Source organism: Leptonychotes weddellii, chromosome 1 (assembly GCF_054177405.1).
Source record: "Leptonychotes weddellii isolate Sample4059 chromosome 1, ASM5417740v2, whole genome shotgun sequence".
Taxonomy (NCBI): domain Eukaryota; kingdom Metazoa; phylum Chordata; class Mammalia; order Carnivora; family Phocidae; genus Leptonychotes; species Leptonychotes weddellii.
Genome location: NC_138369.1, coordinates 152018220 through 152025998, shown reverse-complemented (window position 1 = coordinate 152025998; position 7779 = coordinate 152018220).

Sequence of the window (7779 nt, the reverse complement as noted above, 5' to 3'; positions counted from 1 at the left end):
GTGCTCCTGGCGTCCGGGTCCCGGCCCGGGTTCGGTGTTCACGCCCGCCTGTTTTTCCCTTTAGTGTTAAAGGACATATATGGTTCTTGTGTGTGTGTGTGTGTGTGTGTGTGTGTAGGGGGTGGTTTGAGTTGGGAGCGGGATGAGCCTCTGGCTTTGGGGCAACAGTCTAGTACAACCGGGTTCTTTTTATGAATGGGGAAACTGAGGCCCAGAGAGGAAAGGCGAGCTGCCCAAGTTTAGGAAGCTAAAGGTCCAGGTTCTCCCATCGCTGTCTTTTGAGCTCTCTATGCTATGCTGTGCTGTTTTGTATTGTAATTTATATCACGTTGCTCCCAGAGAAGAATTAATCCTGGTTTAAGAGGATACTGGAAATTCTTTGAGATTGTGGCTATAGAAGAGAAGAACAAAAGCAATTATATAATTTCAGCCTAAGGCTTTATACTTCTGACTTATTATTGGAAACGTTTGGGTGGGCAGGCTGGACCAACTGGGCACGGGGGTTCAAGGGCACATCTCTGCTCTGGCCTGTGTCCTTTGCTCTGTAGGCAACCAAAGAGGTCCCAAAGGAAATTATTTCATTCTGTCAAGATGATTGAGACCAATGCCTACTTTTGATTATCGGGTGACACGTGAGCAAATGCAAACAAAGTACCCCTTGTCTAACACTTGTCCAAAACTAACAATAATAGCAAAACTTGAGTTCTTGCTGGCAGGGACCATGCCAAGTGTTTAGTGTACTCCTCACTTCGTCCTCACCACAACCTTGTGCTTACCTCCATTTTACAGTTGAGGAAACAGTCTGGAGAGTTAACTTGCACAAGATCACATTTAGATCTGGAAGATCTACGTCTTTCAGGAAAGACTTTCTCAGAAAGATCTGTCTTTCAGAAAAGACTACAAAAATCCCTCTAATCCATTTGACATTATATTGGTAATGTACTTTGCTTTTTATTTTGACTACAAAACATCTACTCAAGATAATGTAAGAACAGTATTGATGTTACAAGGTTTCAGAAAATGGTAAATTCTTACCCATGTCCATTACATGGAAAAGCAGTACTTTGTGTTTGTCATAAAGAAAAGTTTCAATGTCAACACAAAAAACCATTTCCTAGATTTTGAATAGCCCCTAGGATGTCTAACTGAACAAAAGTACATATTGAAGTCGGCTCTGTTAGGGGTAAATCATACATCTTGTATAGGAGTTCCCCTGGTGCAAAATTCATCTTTCAATGTGTTCTCTCTGATATTTTTATTATAATCCAGATTTATTAACATGGCAAGCAAAACAAAAGAAAACAAAACGAAAGCCATGCTCATTCCTTTAGACCTAAACACAGTGGCTGGCATGTCTAGAAGGAAAAGGAAGGGAGAGAAAGTGAGGAAAAGGAGGGGAGGGGAGAGAAGAGCTTCCAGCATCTACGGCATTCTTAACGTACTGTTTGAGTAATTTGTTCATCTTTTGCTTTTAGTCCAGTGAGTTTAAAGTTCTTCCAGAGGACAAGAAGCAGACTACTGCGCAGTCTCCAACTTATTTATTCCAGAGTCATTAAGAAGTTGATTATTTTGTTTCTGTAATCCATTTCCTCATGAAAACAATGTCATGGATAGCCGAGTCATGGATGGCTCAGTGACCCAGACCTGCCCAGAAAAGCCTGCAGAAGCCCCCAGATATCTGAATCAATAGACTACCAAACCTCCTGTGGAGCCTGGGAGCAAGATGCTGAGATGATAGGAGAGAGCAGAGGATTTCATCCTTATCTTGTCTTAGACAGAAACCCTGAAATAGACTTGTCTAGGATTCTTACAAAAATAAACTGCACTTCTACAGGGGTGCTTTATGTTTATGCCCTTTGTGTTGCTTCATTAAAAGACTCCTTTCAAAGCCAAGTTTGTCATCCTGTCCTGTGATCTCCTAGGTTTTCCCTCCTACTGAGCTTTAGGTTTTAGCCACCTCACTGTGGCCCCCACTGGGCCTCCCACTGGGCTACACCAGCACATCTCTGTCCTTCCTCCACCTCCAATCAAGATGATGCTGGGCACAAAAAATCTTAGAATCATGGTGTGTGAGTGTACTTTTAAAGGTTACTAGATCTAACTCAGAGAAGGAGATGCCCAGTATATGAACTTAGCTGTCTCTTTTTGCTAATGCTGTTTCCTCACTTATAAAGTGAGATTGAACCAGATAATTCTGTATTATCCCTATTGCCTCTCAAATTCTATAAGCCTAAGGGTCTGTGCACCAATTTCCACAGGATATTAGGAGAAAAATCAGTCTGACTGGAATCACTCATTCAATCTATAAACATTGAGGAGCTTGTAAAATGACTAATACTTGTATTAGGAATTTTTGTTTTTAAACTTCCTTTTATTTTCTAGGGCTATCACATTGCAGAATCCCAGGAAGCACAGATATTATTTTAAACTGTGTGAATAGTGCCCCCTATGTATTTGTATTCACTTTGGTCCAGAAAGGATCTAAGTAATTTCTTTCTTATATATGATTTTATTTAATATCTATGCTATTATTACTATCATCCTAACTTTTACAAACAATTTATATAAGGAAACCAAAGCAGAGCAAGGTTAAATAACTTGCTCAAAGTTATACAACCATTGGATAGTAGATCTGGGACTTAAATCAAAATCCTATGCTGCCTATCGACTAATCCTCTTTTTGGACCTCATTTTCTGCATCTGTAAAAATGGTTAATTTTACTTAATTTGTCCAACTCACAAAGCTGCTGTGAGTCTTGGGTGAGATAGGGTAGGCAGAAGAGTGTTAAAACTGTAAAATGCTATTCACCTGAGAGGCATTATTGTCAAATCCATTACAACATTTTGAACATGATTCATAGGATGAATTAAATGCAACTAAGCCTTTTACACATATATGTTTCACTTTATTGACTACACTCATCCAACAAGTCACCTTCCAACCGACATAGCCATATTGCCATGGAATAATCTTGGTTGGACTTATGGTAACTTCAGAAGCACCACATTTTTTTTTTTTTTAATGACCCGGGCTGAGGTATTCCAAAGTTAATCTTGTGATACATCTCATTGAAGTCAATCTAATCGACTTGAAATCAATCTAATCGAAAAAAAAACAGTAATACAATTACTGTTTGGAATTATATTTTACATATTTCTATAACATGTTTTAAACTTCTTGGAGCTATAGGGCACCTGGGTGGCTTAGTCAATTGACCATCCGACTCTTGGTTTTGGCTCAGGTCATAATCTCAGGGTCCTGAGAGCAAGCCTCACATTGGACTCCATGCTCAGCAGGGAGTCTGATGAAGATTCTCTCTCTCCCTCTCTCTCTAAAAATAAATAAATAAATCTTAAATAAACAAACTCTTCGGAGCCAGGAAATTTCTTTCATTTGTTCTGAAAACTAGGACAGTGCTTTGCACAGTGTAGTTTACTCAATGTTTACAAAATTGAATTGGCTTAGTATTCCCATTTTCTTGTCTTGCTTACAGTCTAATTTCTTTTACAGGAAGAGGAAAGTCAGTGATAGGCTGTTTAACTTTTTAAATTAAATGATCCTCCAGACCTCCCTCCTTCAATAGCCAAGCACTTACAGATGAAAATACGCTGGGTTTTGGCCAGTGACTCTTTCCCTCAGAGAGATGTTTTTCTGCTTAATATGTCACCCATAAACCCTGAAACAAACTTGTCCATGATTCTTATAAAAATAAGATATACTCCTGCACAAGTGCTTTATGTTCATACTCCTTGGATTGTTTTGTTAAAAATTAAACAGGCTCCTACTGAAAATGTTTCCTGGGAGACTAGCATAGCATGTCTGGATGGGTGAGAGAATCTCACATTGTGATGGCACATTCATTAACTTATCTTCCTTCAAAATTTTTATCATAACGACCTAATAATGACCAACCGATTGATCTCTATGGTGGCAGTAGTTGGGAACTGACAGATCTACTAATGAATCTTTTTCAGCTTTCAAGGAAGAGAAAAATATACATTACATAAACTGCTTCTGAATATAGAAAAGGAAAATAACCCTTTTAAAAAAATTATAGACTCCTGTTATTTATAAAAAGAGATGCATAAACTTCGGCATGGATGGAAAAAGAGTACGAAATCACACAAGGTCCGTCACAGATCTCAGGGTTAACTTCAGTAAACCACAGTGTGTATACCTCCAAAGAACCTTCACCAGTATCCCTTGAAAGCTTCAATATTTGAACACCTGCCACCAGGGATGGCTACGTCATTGGTGGGGCCGAGTGCAAAACAAAAATATAAACGCTTTGTTCTAAAAGTAGGGGAGAGTGCCATTAAAGTTGCTAAAATATAGAATGATTTCTTTCCTTTGCAGATTCCCTCTACACTATAATGGTGATGTGTTTTTTATTTGCTATTCTATGTCATGTTCTAGCAAACACAGGGATACTTGAAAGGTGAGTGCACACATTCACAGGCACTGGAGGGCCCTACAGCAGCACTCAGCACCCACAGACGCACAGAAGTACGTGGCTCACAGGCTACTGAGTACCCCTCCTGCTCACCACTGGACCGACACTGCAGTGCCCAGGCCAGGGGTGGGGGAATCAATCTTCCTGACACACTGGTCAAGGGCCCCAACCTAAAGTAGACTGGCCAAACTCAGGAGATTGTAACCTCCCAGCCAGGGCTCATACCTTCCCTGCGTAGGGGGTGGGTGAGAGGCTTGCTCCGGTCCAGGCGTTCTTCAAACACAGCATGACATGGCCAGGCCAGGGCAGGGAAAAACTGTGGGATGAGTGGATCGGTATATAGGCCCCCACCAGGGGCAAGGGGCAGCGTGGGTCTCAGGTGGGGTTGGAAGAGGGAAGCAGGAAAGCGAGGTCCAGAAGCCATCCCACAGGGCAGGAAGCTGAACTGTGCATGCCACACCTTGGTACATGCACCTTTGTTCCAACAGTCTCCACTTACAAAACACATTCAAAGATTACACTATTAAGAATTTCAAGATGGCAACTGCAGAGCATTAACCCCCGCAGGTGAGGTCTTGTGTGAAGGTACTGGTCTCAGGCCCACAAAACCAGGCCTACCTGCCACCCAGAGGGCATCAACCAACTAAAAGAACTAAAACACGTATCATTTAGGTTAAAAGACTTTTGCCCGTTCTTTCCCTAATCCTCCCCATCCATTCTTTGCCCCTGAACCTGGTGGAATGGAGGAGGGTAGGAGAGAGGCAGGTACTAGAGCAGAGTTTACCTTCTTCCTAGGACAATTTCCACAGTTCAGGGTTTAAGCCTAAGGTGGAAAAAGTGAAAACACACTTAAATCAACTTTATACCTGAAAATGAATCTCCATCATCAAAGTGAGTGTTTTATATGTATTTATGTGTCTATATGTGATTGCTGATTGGCTAATTGACCAATAACTCAAAGTCTCCAAAAAGCTGTGAGATCTACCTGAGATGCCAGGAAGGGGTAGAGAAGTAATAGCCAATAAAGCATATTAAACAGTCATTGATTAAAAGTAAAGTCGTTTTCTATCTGTACCCCCAACGAGTTCAGATTATTTCTTATAAAATATGATTCATCTATATAATAAATGGTTAATCCACATGAATCAAGTAGAAATTTACTGCATAAAAGGGGTAAGAGATAATGTCATGAGAGAATCAAATGATCCTAATAACTTGAATAATTTGATTATTTCGGTCAGGATGGCATATTACACTGATTACTTGGTGACCAACATGCAATTAATTACTTTGATTGCCCAAAGACACACCATCTTTTGTACAAATGAGCAATAATCATCTGATTGCATTAAGCTAGACCAGGATATTATCCAAAATAATCAAATATAATTAATTCTACCTTCAAATCCAAATCTTCCCTTAAGATACACACTATGGAGCTCTGAGTTCATTTTATGAATCAACCACATTTTTAGCTCCTACCGTTCTCTTTCTTTTGCCTTATTTTTCTCTCCTGCTTCAAGTTCACATTATCTTTATAAGTCACATTAAATTATTAGAACTCACTTTCACAAAACCATCTCTTCACTGTGTACCTGAACTGCATATTCATTTAAAAGCTCTTTAGCAGGTCCTGAGGCTTCCTTCACAATGATTTGGCATTCAATTTAAATATAACTTCACCCAAGATACAACCTAATTAACAAAACCTATTTTAAGTTATTCTGGGGTGGTGTGATTGCTCTAAAAATTTATTTGATGTGATGTGTGGGTTTGTGTTTGTAACACTCCTTTAAAGTGTAAAACACTTGAAACACCTGCATTAATGTTCTCTGAAGAAGAGAAGAAATGAATGTGTGCTAGCACTTTCTTTCTTAGGGGGCCTGGTTCGGTAGCTAGTCTTCTTGGAAATATTGAAACCTATCTGTCACTTTTAAAGGACTCAGGCTTGCATATCAAACTTCAGAAAGTGTTATTGCTTCCCAATAGGTTTAAGAAGACTTGCTAATGATATTATAACTTCATCTCCTTTTGATTGCCCAAGGCAAGGAGTGAGAAACCAGCAGCACAATTTTGTAGAAAGCCTTTGAAGCACTGTTGTAGAAAATAAGTTTCTATAAGGAACTGTATCGATCCTGGGATCAAAAGTAATAACTCATCCATCAAGTGAACTAATTGATAATAAAATGTAGTTCAATGTTTCCTACATCACATTAAGTATCAATATATTGAAAAGAAAACTATGGTAATTTTTCTCAGTGACTGAAATCTCTTTTCTGCACTTGGCCCCAATTATTGATCAAAAAACATTATGATTCAGCAGCAGATTAGAACTGGAAAAACAAGTGACAGTGTTGAACTTTATCTGAAGCCCCTGTGCTCCTGGAAAGTAGCTAGAGTCCAAAAATCTGCCCCTGCCCCCATTTTGTCTTCTGAGAAATGACCAACTTGCTGTCCTCTATCCTGAGATAGGAGCTGCCCCGCCCACCTCTGCCTCCACCTCTGAAGAAGACTCCCTTGCTTTTCTGTCTTTTTGGATTTCTGGGCCCCCTTCCTTTACTTTGAGATGTTGCTCATTAATGAATATCCTCCCCCTTGCAATAAGCTGACAAAATCGTCTCAGTTAGCCAGTGCATTTTGTCTTTCAGTTTCTTCACAAGAGAAAACAAAATGTTCAAGTTCTCTGTTAAGTTCAGGGAGGTCAAACTCAATTGGAAAGTGATATGATTTTAAAATGACCAGGACGTTCCAGTTTAACTGTTTCAAAGCAATGTTTACAAGCAAAGCAGAGGTGGCTCATTCCACAAATGAGGTAGACGGGATGTAACCCTGATGGTGTCACCAAAGGACCTGTCGGGAAATAGCGCCAGGCCCTGTCACAGATTTGTGGTAAAAATAGCCAATTCCTTACCACCCTTTTCTCTTATTTCCTTGAGGCTGTTGTTAATCTGATTGGCATTTTGACCTTAATAATGACTATAGAATTAGGTATAATTCCTTTCCTCTTTCATCTCCATGTTAAAAAATTGTGTGTGTGGATGGGAGTGATTCGAACAGGCTTATGAGCAGCACAATACAAAATGATAGACCTTATTCATGAAAACTAATCCACCTGCAAGGATTAAGACAATGTAACCATAAATTATGATCGTGTAGCAACTCATAGGCAAATATTTGCAATCTCAATTACTCTCCTACTTACAAAAAGGTCTTGTGATGGCAATCGCAGTCATAGAAGAAAGCAGAATTTCAATATATAGAACTGCCTTAACATAGGTATTTTATACTATGTCTAAACTTCTTTTATAAAGGGAACACCAGTGGA